Source organism: Scyliorhinus canicula, chromosome 9, assembly GCF_902713615.1.
Source record: "Scyliorhinus canicula chromosome 9, sScyCan1.1, whole genome shotgun sequence".
In the NCBI taxonomy this organism is placed as follows: domain Eukaryota; kingdom Metazoa; phylum Chordata; class Chondrichthyes; order Carcharhiniformes; family Scyliorhinidae; genus Scyliorhinus; species Scyliorhinus canicula.
In genome coordinates this window covers 65,419,796-65,433,174 of record NC_052154.1, presented here as the reverse complement: position 1 = coordinate 65,433,174, position 13,379 = coordinate 65,419,796, and the positions used below count along the sequence as shown (strand labels likewise).

Genomic DNA, 13,379 nt, shown 5'->3' with positions numbered 1-13,379 from the left:
ACCCCATTATTTTGTTATTACCTCTCTATCATAGGCCCATGTGTTGACTTGTGCTGGTAGCTCTTCAGCCATAATGATCACATTCCTGCATTTCTAATAATCTTTATTATTGTCACAAATAGGGTTATATTAACACTGCCATGAAGTTACTGCGAAAATTCCCTACTCACCACACTGCAGTGCCTGTTCGGGTACAATGAGGGAGAATTCAGAATGTCCAATTCTCCAAACAAGCACGTCTTTCGGGACTTGTGGGAGGAAACCGGAACACCCGGAGGAAACCCATGCAGACACAAGAGACCCAAGCCGGGAATCGAACCCGGGTCCCTGCTGCTGTTAAACAACAGTGCTAACCGCTGTGCTACCACATGTATGCTCACTACAAACTCATCTGAGAATTTGCCCATCTGATTCTTTCTATTTGAGCTAGTCTTTGGCTGCATTAGTTATTTACCTCTCTTTGCCCTCTTGTGTGCACCTTGTTTCCCTCTCTAATATCTCATACTTGTACACCTCCCCATGTAAAGTTAAACCCATCCCTATATTATTGATTAACCTCCCTGTGAGATCTTTAGTGCCATCTAGATAATAGAACAGGATGGGGGCAAAGGTTAAAACTGGTGAAAGGAAAATGTACAACAGGTAGCAGAAAAAACTTCACAAAGAGAGGTTAACACTTCCAATGGTTTTCCAGATATCATGGAAGATAGGGCAGAGTAGTAATGATGATATTAAAGACATTTGGTCCAAACTAGGTGTTACGAGCAGAATAAAGGTCAGCACTAAAAGCAAAACATGAGAACATGATACAGAAAGGCACCTTATATAATATAATAATCTTTATTGTGACAAGTAGGCTTACATTAACACTGCAATGAAGTTACTGTGAAAAGCCCCTAGTCGCCACATTCCGGTGCCTGTTCGGGTACACAGTGGGAGAATTCAGAATGTCCAAATTATCTAACAGCATATCTTTCGGGACTTGTGGGAGGAAACCCATGCTAACACGGGGAGAACGTGCAGACTCCACACAGACAGTGGCCCAAGCTGGAAACTGAACTGCGACCCTATTGGTATGAAGCAACAGTGCTAACAACTGTGCTACCGTGTGTTAAAATGGAGGACAGAGTTCAATGAATCATTAAATGTTTACGGCACAGAAAGAAGCCACCCAGCCTAATCCTACTTTCCAACGTTTGGCTTTTAGCCCTGCAGGTACAGCACATAAGGGGCATATCCAGGGAACTTTTAAATGAGTTGAGGGTTTCTGCCTCTCCTACCCTTTAAGGCAGCGAGTCTTGGATCTCCACAGTCCCCGGGGTGAAAATGTTGTTCCTCAGCCCCGTTCTCATCTTTTTACCAATCATTTTAAATCTTTGCCCCCCCCCCCCCCAGTCACTGACCTCTCTGCTAAAGTAAATAGGCCCTTCCCATCCATTCTATCCAAGTCCTTCATAATTTTGTACATGTCAACCAACCTCAGCTTCCTCTATTCCAAAGAGAACAAAATCTTTCCTCATTGCTGTGATTTTCCAGTCTTAGCAATATCCTCATAAATAATTTCTGTACCCTCTCTATTGCAATTACATCCTTTCTGTAATGAAGTGACCAGAACTGCACACGCTCCAATTATGGCCCAACTCATGTTGTGTACAGTTCCAGCATAATCTCCTTGTTCTAACTTTCCTCAGCTAATGAATTAAAGGATTCCATTTGCCTTCTTAACCACCTCACCAACCCATCTTCACTCCCCTTCACCTCTCAGTATTTTCCCATTTATTGCATAATCCTTTGCCTTGTTTGATCTCCCCAAATGCATCACCCCATACTTGGTTGATTTCCATTTGCTACTTTTCTGTCCACCTGACCTGTCAAGGGTCCAGTTCAAGGTCTGAAATAGTTGAACTTAAATGTCGAACAAGGGCCTGATCAGAAGATGAGATGCTGATCCTCCAGCTTGCATTGGGCTTCACTGGAACATTGTAACAGAACCGTAAGCAAGCACAAGATGGTGAATTGAAACGGCAAGTCACCAGAAGATCAGAGCTATGCTTGCAGACTGAGCAAAGGCTTTCTACATCGCGTTCACCTCGTCTGCACTTAGTCTCAATGTAGGGGAGGCCACACTCTGGGCAGCAAATACAGTAGACTAAATTGAAAGAAGAAGTGCAAGCAAATTGCTGGTTCACCTGGAAGGAATGTTTGAGGCCTTGGGTAGTGAGGATGGAGGAGGTTAAAAAGGAAGTAATTGAGCAGTGGACCAGGGTGTTGCAGAGGAACAGTCTCTTCGGAATTCTGACCGGGGTAGGGAGGGAAAGATATGTTTGGTGGTGGCATCGTTCTGCAGTTGGCAGAGTATAATCCTTTGAATACAGAAGCTGGTGGGGTGGAAAGTGAGGACGAGGGGAACCCTATCGATTTATGTTCCTCTCTCCGCGTTGCTGCCAGACCAGCCGAGTTTTTCCAGCACTGTTTTTGTTTAAACCCTAATGCTAACTGGTTAACTTCACTGATAGTACAAAGTTATGTTGGTGTGTTAAGGTAAAGCAGTGGAGTACTTACAAAATATAATATACCTAATATACCCTGTCACTAGCTATTATCATAACAATAAATGCAACAACATTTTAGTTCTAATAACATTTGGTGATCAAATAAAAGTTTCTTCAATTAACTACTTGGACAAAGGAGTAAACAACTTTTCAATGTATTACATTAAAAGACCCGTACCAAACTTACAATAAAGAAATAAGTAGATTGTCGTCCTTTAAAATGATTCACGTTTATTGGCTGGAAGGGATCTCTTCCAATACGCAAGGGTAGGCATCAAACCCAACCCTCAGAAAAACATTACGTTGAGTGGCATAAAACGCCCGAATAAGATGAAGGGGGAGGTGCAACTACAGAAATTCAAACATGTATCGTTATTCCAAGTATACTGCAAACCCCGGTGAAATGCCGAGAACTGAACAAATATAAAACGTGCAAGACAGAACAAAGTACATACAACGAACGTACTTCAATACTTAAAAAGGACGGATTATGGTCGATCCGACACAATGCGAAAATCCATGAATGAATGACCACTTATGGTTGCGAAGTGATCACGGTAACTAGACAAAAACCAAAACTCTTCCTACACAAAAAAAAATCAGCGGGTTCTTGTTGCGTTTGTGTCAACATGGGACGCTTAAATGTTAATTATTCTGAAACAAACAGCGGCATTTTCACAGGAGCTTGGGGTTGGGGAGGAGGTCCACTAATGTACCGGTGAAGACACACACTGGATTGGGCAAATACTTCAGCAAAATAAGATAGATTGGTTCCTCTTGAACAGAGAGAGGGAGAAATATGGTATTGTAGTGAAGTGAAGGGGTGGGGTAGATTGAGGACTGAAGTGACTGGAGCGGGCGGGGAATCTCGCCCTCTCTCTCTCTCAGACACTGAGGGAGGCGCGAGAAGCCACTCGCTCACCTCCAGCCGTTTACTTTTTTTTTAAATAGATGATTCAAACTTAATGGTGAAGCGCCATTACCGCCGGTAACAGCCTTACTGCCGGCCACTCAGACTCGCTCGTTTTCTCTCAGCCCAACGGAGCCAATCCTGAAGCCAGATCATTGCAAGTGTAGACTGGCAACCGAGGGACAGGCCGCCATCATTCAACCTAAAAATATCTCCGCTCTCTCTCTCTCCACCACCCGCCCCTTGACCAAGCCAGGCCCGACCCCCGCCGCCAGTGTCGGCACGTCGGCCGCCTCACACCGCATTGTCATGTGCGCAGCGCGCCCAATAAACCCGCCCGCTCGCCTCTCATTACGGACCCCCCTCCCTTCGCGGCCATTTCAGACCCTGACCATCGCAACACCTCGGCGGACTACGAAGGGAAAGGCAAAATAGGCAGACGCTTACCCCAGCGCCCCAAACTCCTGCCGATCGCAGTATGGCGACCAACGGCACCAGGCCCCTCCCAGCCCCTGTGTGGGGGGGTGGGGGGAAAGAGAGCAGAGAAGGAGGAGGCAACTTCTCGGCCGTTGGGGCACAGCGCATGCTCGAGGCGGCGCGGTGCACCGCGGGACCTGTTGTTCAGTCAGCCAGCCCAGAGCCGAGAGCGGGAGAGGGAGAAAACTACAATACCCAGGCTGCAATGCGAGCTCAACGTGTGGGGGCAAATCTCGAAAGTGGAGACAAATTTGGATGGTGCAAGTGTTAAATTGGGAATAGGCATGTTTTTAGCGTTTTATCGAATAAGATAGGTACTTGAAATACTGTATCATCAAACTTGTTTTTAACTTTTACTGTTCTGTTTTCCCCCTCGCCCACCAATTCCTAATCCAGTATTTCAAACGGGGGTAAAGTTTCAGAGCTAACAATAACTGGCCTCTTGTGTAACACCTAAATATCTACTCTTTCTGTCTGATTGTGCACAGGAGACATTTTACCTTCAACTTCCCTTGTGTTTTTCTATATTCCCTACGCTTAATTCATTAACCTTGAATTAAAGTTTGTGAATCCCAACCGAGGAGTTAAAAAATGATAGTCGTGATCCGTTCATCCAGTTGTAACTCCGAGCTGCTGTCCCTGATATCCCAATGGGCGTTCAGTTGCAGTGTTGAAGATTTGAGGACGCTTTTCAGTGCCTCGGTTCAGTTTTCTCCAACTTCGTATGAAATCCTTTAATGGGTTAATAACTAACTGCAATGTTTAGATCATACAGATAAGACAAATTGGAAGTTTGGTACCTGGTTTATACTAAATTAATGTACACACCTGGATTCCTGCTGTGGAATAGGATTATTTTTGATTGACTTCTTGTTTGAATAATTTACTGTTGAGTGTGATGTATGAAAGAATAAGCACTTCACCAATGTACTGAAATACAAAACAAACATCTGAAAACGTCTGAAAATAAAATTATATTGATACAATGTTCAATAAATAAATATTCATACACGATGACAGCACAATTTCGGTCAACATATAAACTTTTGCTCCTGAGTTCAAGTGCCTACTTCTCCAAAAAAAACATATGGAGCAGTAAAACTTGCAATATGAAAAGAAAGACTTGGATTGGATTTGTTTATTGTCACGTGTACCAAGGTACAGTGAAAAGTATTTTTCTGCGAGCAGCTCAACAGATCATTAAGTACATGGGAAGAAAAAGGAAGAAAAGGGACTTGCATTTATATGAGGTGTTCCACAACCCTATCACACAAATACTTTCTGGCTATAAAGAAACAGATCAGCTGAAACATCATTCCATTTTACAACAGTAACTTGCACTCATATAGTACCTTTGAAGTAGTTAAACAGCCCACGATGCTTCACAGGAATGTTATCAAACAAACACTGACACTGAGCCACATATGAAAATATTCAGGCAGGTGACCAAAAGCTTGCTCCAAAGAGCTGTGGTGTCAGGGACATCTTAAAGGAGAGAGAAGTTTACATAGAACAGTACAGCACAGAACAGGCCCTTTGGTCCTCGATGTTGTGCCGAGCAATGATCACCCTACTCAAATCCACGTATCCACCCTATACCCGTAACCCAACAAACCCCCCCCTTAACCTTACTTTTAAGGACACTACGGGCAATTTAGCATAGCCAATCCACCTAACCCGCACATCTTTGGACTGTGGGAGGAAACCGGAGCGCCCGGAGGAAACCCACGCACACACGGGGAGGACGTGCAGACTCCGCACAGACAGTGACCCAGCTGGGAACCGAACCTGGGACCCTGGAGCTGTGAAGCATTTATGCTAACCACCATGCTACCGTGCTGCAGGATTCGTAGACTTGCTGGGGTGGAGATCGGCCGCGAGCGAGGAAGTGAAACCATGCTTAGGTGTGGTTCCCTGTGCCATTTGTCAACCCGCCCCCAACACCATGCCCACCACCCTTGCCCCCACACCACCCTCACCCTAGCCACACAACCCTTACCCCCACGGACTGGCAGTGTCGTGGCGGGGTGCCTCAGGGGTTAGCCATTTGACGGTCAACAAGCAGAACAAGTTGGCACCACGCCACCGGGGACACCCGAGCAGCAGCCAGGCCCATCCAAGCCTGGTCGCCCCATAAAACAGCCACCAACGGGTCGCAGGGTGGGAATTGCAGCAGGCCACCTCCACTCCTGATATACCATCTGGAGATCCACCCAGACATAGTATTAGGGCCCGTAAGGCCTGAAAGTTAGACACCAGTTAAGTTGGCACGGGTGAGCGCGGCACAGTGGGTTAGAACTGACCTTCTGGGTTTGTTATTTGTGTGGCAGGCAGAACTTCTTTTTGACTTCATGGCAGCAGCCTGTTTGTGGTAAATACCTCTTGTATTGCTACTGCATTGTTTCCATTTTGGTGTACTTTCATCCTAAATCGAATGGGAAGCGGTATTTTCTGAGTTCGAATTCCTCTATTCCCAACCATCCTACTATCCACAAACCAGCATTCACTGAAAAGTCTGCACCCTTGAAAGCACACCGAGCTGACCTTGCACAGGTGTCTTATAGGATCCCGAATGGGCTGTCTGCTTTCCACATGCAGTGCAAATGCCATGAGGCATAAGACCAACCCAGACCTACACAGCTTTAAAACTGACAAAAAGATGGGAATAGACATCGTTAACAAGTGTGAATGCACGCCATTCCTAATGACAAGCCCAAATTCATAACCACTGCATCTGCCACTGAACATGACCGGGCTACCTTGCTCAAAAGTAAGCTTACAAAAATGCCTGGTGAACTCCTATAAGAGCAATGAGCTGTCACGCAACCTGTAAGACAGGGGTTGCCCTACGGCTCTCTGCACCCGCATATGTATGGGCTGCCCAAAACATACAAAAGTGATATCTCTTCACATCCTATCTTGTCTATTACCGGTTCTGCGCAACATGAAGTGATCAAATCGTTGGGCAAATTTTTACAACCAGCTTTGAACAAGTTTTCCACTTACACAGTGAAGGATTCCTTCGCATTTGCGAAGACCATAAAAGACTTGCATATCCAAAGGAATGCTGTGTTCGTGGCTGATTTTCCCATTTCACACTGCTAGTCTATTCACCAATGTTCCTTTTAAGGAGCCACTATATCATGGTGATCTAGACCCAGTACCATTGCGTGAATCAGTATTCATTGAACTTATGAACTCACCAACTCAGCCAGTTGAGCTCAGTTTTAATAGCACCATGTGTGTCCAAATAGATGGTGTTGCCATGGCGTCCTCTCTAGGCCGGGCTCTCGCAAACATCTTTATTGGGTTCCAGGAGAAACGTATCTTTGATGGAATGGCACCTAGTCTCCTAACCCCTGCATATTTCCGATATATGGACGATACATTTGCTATATTTAAATCTGCAGCTGCAGGTAATACTTTCCTTACATGTTTTAATGGGTTCCATCCTGCACTCAAATTTACCTTTGAAGTGAAGCAGTCAAATTAACTCAGTTTCCTTGAAGTACTAGTTGAGAAATCTACAAAAGGGTTCTCTACCAAGGTCTACCGCAAGCATACATTCATTGGTCAAAATACACGTTGGGATTCTTGCAGTTCCACACGGTATAAGATTAGCCTTATCGGCAACCTTGTAAATAAGGCATCAAACCTGCTCACCATGCAAGCTTGATGCTGAAGAGGGCATGTCAAATGCACCCTGCAGAATAACAGCTGCACCGATCAGATCATTTCATGCTGAATATCATGCAAATTCATGAATAAACCTAAGGCTGTCACTTTCAGCCCAGAAAAGTGCCCAGTCCACATCAGATTACGCTGAAGGACAAGTTATCTCAAAAATTTGAGCAGCATATAAAGCTAGCTATTTTATGCTGCTACGATGCAGTAGCAAAATAACTGGCATTCGCTATTAACAAGATGTTGCTGGAAAGCCAAAAAGTAATTCTGCCTATCACATACATGAGTAATATGGTATATGAATTTCAGGGCCAGTGTGATATCCGGTATGTAGGCTGTACTTACCAAAGACTGGCGGGTCATATCAAACAGCCCCTTCTGCTGTTCTCACCGGATGGGCAAGGTACAGATCATACCCAACCAACCCATGCTTGCAAAACTCAAAAGCACAGCTTCCAACATTAGTCGTAATTCCGCGATTATACTACATTTGCAAAATAATCCACAGTGTGCTAAGAATTACATCGACAGCCAATTTAAGATTGTTAGTTGAGCTCGCCGTCTGGTGTATTTTCATCTACTGGAATCTACATATATTAATACACTAGGCACTGTTCTTTGCAGACAGAAAGAACAGGTACACATATTGCGCCTGTTTCAGCTAAACAAGATAAGTGACAGATGTTCATTGATACATTCCTCAGGGTAATGCCATGATCAATCAGAAACAAGCTGCCTGTTTTTTTAATAAATGTTTTTTATTGGGTTTTTGCCTATTTTAAATTTCGAAAAATGCTTGGCAGGTAACTGTCAGTCACCATCAATTGGTGCATTTTCCATGGCAACTCCTCTACCAATTAGAGTCCACCTGCCAACCAATCAGCAATCTCTTCTCAGACAGTATAAATTTGTTAGTTCCCTTATATTGATATTCTTGCGAATTGTCCTGATGTGCGCACGATGAAAAGCTTTGACAAAAAAGTCTGTTTTTCCAGTAAATGATCATCTAGTATTTATTGTTTTCCCACTTCCAACTCTGAACTTATTAAATAAACACAGGTCATCCTTTGAATTGCAATTACTTTAGGTCTGTTTACCAGGCCCCCAAACTAGTTGTTTTCATTGTCCTATCTTGTAAAAAATTCAATCTCCACAAAACATAAAAGTCATGAAACAACATTTTTGCACAACCTGAATGTTAATGGTAAAGGATTCAGCGATGAGAATGACAAGGGAGGGTAGCAGGTGGTGCAGTGGGTTAGCACTTCGGCCTCACGGTGTCGAGGTCCCAGGTTCGATCCCAGCTCTGGGTCACTGTCCGTGTGGAGTTTGCACATTCTCCCCATGTTTGCGTGGATTTCGCCCCCACAACCCAAAAATGTGCAAGCTAGGTGGATTGGCCACGCTAAATTGCCCCTTAATTGGAAAAAATGAATTGGGTACTCTAAATTAAAAAACACAAAGAGAATGACAAGGGAAGATGGTTAGATTCCCTCCCATAGAAATTTTCATTGCCTGGAACTTTTGTGGCACTAATGTTACTTGCCACTTCTCAGCCCAAGCCTGAAAGTTACCCAGGTCTTGCTGTATGCAATCATTTATTATTCTAGCTGCTCACAGAAAGATGAGGTTATATATCAAAAGAGCCAGCTAAATGGTGGAGATAATTGGCTAGTTGAACGTTTCTGCCTTCTGAGTAGGGCAGATGGTGATTTTGATGTGTTTGTGTTAAGCACTATGGCAAAACACTCTAAAGTAGAGATGCACTGCGGCAACTCCCCAAGGCTTGTTTGGCAGCACCTTCCAAACCCCCAACCTCTACTGCCCAGAAGGACAAGGGTGGCAGAGGCTTGAGAACACCACCACTTGCAAGTTTCCCTCCAATCTACACACCAACCTGAGTCAGAGGACAGGAGGGAGATAAAGAACCTAGTGGTATGGTGCAACATCAACAATCTCTCCCTCAATATCAGCAAAACAAAGGAGCTGGTCATCGACTTCAGGAAGCGAAGTGTCGTACATGCCCCTGCCTACATCAATGGTACTGTGGTGGAGATGGTTGACAGTTTAAAATTCCTAGGTGTACCCATGGCCAACAATCTGTCCTGGTCCACCCACGTTGGCGCGATGACCAAGAAAGCACAATAGCGCCTATATTTTCTCAGAAAACTAAGAAATTCGGCATATCAGATGCATCATAAAAAGCACCCTATCCGGTTCCATCGCAGCCTGGTATGGCAACTGCTCGGCCCAAGGCCATAAGAAACTTCAGAGAGTTGTGAACACCGCCTGTCAATCAAGCAAACCCGCCACTCATCCGTTGACTCTCACTGCACTTCCCGCTGCCTTGGAAAAGAGGGCAGCATAATCAAGGACCCCTCCCATCGGGTTATTCTCTCTTCCAGCAGGCAGAAGATACAAAAGTCTGAGACTACGCACAAACAGATTCAAAAACAGCTTCTTCCCCGCTGTTACCAGACTCCTAAACAACTCTCTTCTGGACTGAACTGATCTCTCTACACATCTTCTCTAGTGTTGTCGCACTATACTCTGTAAGCTTCACCCTAAGTCTGTGTATTTACCTTGTGTATTTATCGTATGTCCTATGTTTTTCATGTATGGAATAATCTGCCTGGACTGTACGCAGAACGATTCTTTTCACTGTAACTTGGTACATGCGACAATAAATCTAAATTTCAATCTAAATCTTGGAATTTCACTATCACTGGGTCAAAACTCTGGAACTCCCTTCTTACCAACACTGTGATGTGCCTACACCAGATAGATTTCAGCGGTTCAAGAATGCGGCTCACCATCACCCTCGTAAGGACAATTAGGGATGAGCAACAGATCCTGGTCTTGCCAATGTTGCTCATATATGAAAGAATTTTCAAAATGTTTTAAAGGTAAAAAAAACATTCAAAAATTAAATATGGATGATTAAGCATTCAAGCTCCCATCCTTCGATGATTCAAAGAACATAAAACTAGTCATTTTTAATGAGACTTCACTTTCTAATGTTCCTGATGGGTTTTTTAGTGCAACTGATTTCATAATATCGCTGATGGGTAAGAATGGGAAATGTTCTTCAGCTTGAGAAAAGCTAAGAAAACAAAAAGATATTGTTAAAATTACTCCGACTGCTGAAACACTAGTTCTTGTGGAGGCAGTGGAAATGGGCTTTGTCAAATCTTTTTCGGAAGATTCTATACAATGGATGTGCCAAAGATCGTATATCCATCGAATATTATATAGGTAATTATTCCTGTGAGATAATGCGGACATACATACGAATTAGGAGCAGGAGTAGGCCATCCGTCCCCCACATGACTATTCTGCCATTCAATAAGATCGGCTCATTTTATTGTAGCCTCAACTCCACATTCTACATACATCTGATAACCTTTGACTCACTTGTTAATCAAGAATCTGCCTACCTCTGCGTTAAAAAATATTCAATGAGGGGCGGACGGTCAGAGGGCGGCCCGACACCAGGAACTAGCTGCCATCCATAAGGGTTTTGGCTTAGTGGTGGCCCAGTCCCAGAGGGAGATGGCAGCACGGTAGCACAAGTGGATAGCACTGTGGCTTCACAGTGCCAGGGTCCCAGGTTCAATTCCCCGCTGGGTCACTGTCTGTGCGGAGGCTGCAAGTTCTCCCCGTGTCTGCGTGGGTTTCCTCCGGGTGCTCCGGTTTCCTCTGACAGTCCAAAGACGTGCAGGTTAGGTGGATTGGCCATGATAAATTGCCCTTAGTGACCAAAAAGATTAGGAGGGTTATTGGGTTACGGGGATAGGGTGGAAGTGAGGGCTTAAGTGGGGCAGTGCAGACTCGATGGACCGAATGGCCTCCTTCTGCACTGTATGTATGTTCAATGTTCTATTTGGCACAGATCCAAAAGTGGTTAACACTGCTGCCTCACAGCTCTAGGGCTCGGGTTCAATTCCGGCCTTGGGTCTGTGTGGAGTTTGCACTTACTCCCCTTGCCTGCGGTGGTTTCCTCTGGGTGCTCCAATTTCCTCCCAGTGTCCAAAGATATGCAGGTTAGGTAGAAAGATAAAGGCCTGAATGCGCACCTCAAGCTGAAGACCCAGTTTGATGAGAAATAAGGGACGGGTTTGTCCGTTCCCAGGATGCCCAAAATGTGTTCCCCGATGGGACAGAGAATCGAGCGTCGTGCTAAAATCAGGATTGGTGCCAGGCACCGACCTGAATACCAAGCTCCAACCCCTTCCTGGTGGCATGAATGAGTTCTACACCACACACCAGCATTACGAGGGTTCTACACCGCACACCAGCCTGGAGATAAATGCAAATGGGTCATAACGACCACATCAAAGGGAGGTCGGTGCAGTGAAATCACATGTTCGAGTGATTAGAATGCACTTAGTTCACTTTAATCTCTTTGATGTGGGCAATGTTTACAAAAATTGGGATTTCACCACTTAGGCCACTGAAGCGTGAAGGGATATGAATGGATTAAAGCTGCAGATGGTTTTTATGAGCCATGAATGGATTGCAAATAATGGATGTGTAGGAACCAGAGCTGTTCTTCTTCAAAGTAAGCCCACGTGGAGCTGCAAATATCACAGCTGTAATGCCATCTAAAGTTCCTGTCTGGACTGCTCTTCAGCTTCCAAACAGGGCACCCTTTTCTGGAGGGGGGGTGGGGTCTGTGTATGGGAGCAATTTGTGGTGTGTGTTCCTTTAGGCTGGGGCTCTCTCGGGGTTAATGTGGGGGTCCCCCTATTACAGGGATCCCTGAGGGGTCCCCCTATTACAGAGGTCAATGTGGGGGGCCTCGTATTACAGGGGTCGATGTAGGGTTTTCACCTATTACAAGAAACCCTGGGGGGGAGGGGTCGTGTCACCCCTATACTTGGAGATAGGAGGCACCCAAGCAGTGCAGGTGTGGGGGGCGTGTTGGACCGATTTGCAGTGTGGGGGTAGGAGAGTGGGGGAGGCGGTGCCGACCTGCGGTGTGGGGGACAGGGCCAATTTGTGATGCAGCGGGGGTTAGCCAGCTGCGCAACTCTGAAATTAGGCTGCCCGCTCAAGATGGCTGCTAAATTTTGGGATTCCTCCAGGAATCTCTCGTATTCACCCAGGAATCTCTTGTATTCCATGGCATGCATAAATTTACATGATGTGCAACACTGAATTGCATCCCGCTTTACGATTGTAAAAGGGGATTGTAAAACTCGTGCAATTCAGCTCCAATGGCAGACCATAGTCTCCCAAACGGAGAATCCAGCCGAATGTATCTCTCCAGAACGCTTTCTGCCTGTGAGTACTGCATTTTGCAAACTACAGGGCCCTGAATGAATGACTGTACAAAGAAGACTATTACCGGCTGAAAACCAAACACTTTAATCAGCAAGCGTGCTGTGAAGAAAGTGCGCTAAAAAACACTTTCTGAAGCAAAGACTCTTAACTTTTGATCTTCATCCTTATTATTTTTTACCCCTTTCCATCCCTTTGTGTTTGTTTGACTTGTGTGTGTCTGAGTAGAGGGTGGGACAGTTAAGGTGGGTAGTAGGAATTAGCTTGTTAACCAGTTGTATTTCCTGCATATTTCATGATAGTCCTCGTTATAAATAACCAGTAATCGTGTTTATATTTACAAACCTGATTACTGGAATTATTGGGTAGCCCAGGGCCATTAGAGAATGATTGATTAATTCACTTGTGTTATGACTCCAGGGCATGTTGGGTAGGAATTGACTGCTGGAACAGAGAAGATTTTAAAAATAAAT

The 13,379-nt window shown here is 44.9% G+C and overlaps 1 protein-coding gene across 3 annotated transcripts in view; it reads right to left on the bottom strand.

Moving 5' to 3' along the window:
* The window catches only part of nutf2 (nuclear transport factor 2), a 75,772-nt gene extending 71,701 nt beyond the window's left edge, over positions 1-4,071 (bottom strand). The window contains exon 1 of one of the 3 annotated variants that reach the window (XM_038806810.1): positions 3,910-4,071. The gene's annotated coding sequence lies outside the window, so the exon portion shown is untranslated. The remainder of the gene's footprint in view (positions 1-3,909) is intronic. The other 2 variants (XM_038806809.1, XM_038806811.1) reach the window with 2 other exon arrangements.
* Between the last annotated feature and the right edge of the window lie 9,308 nt (positions 4,072-13,379).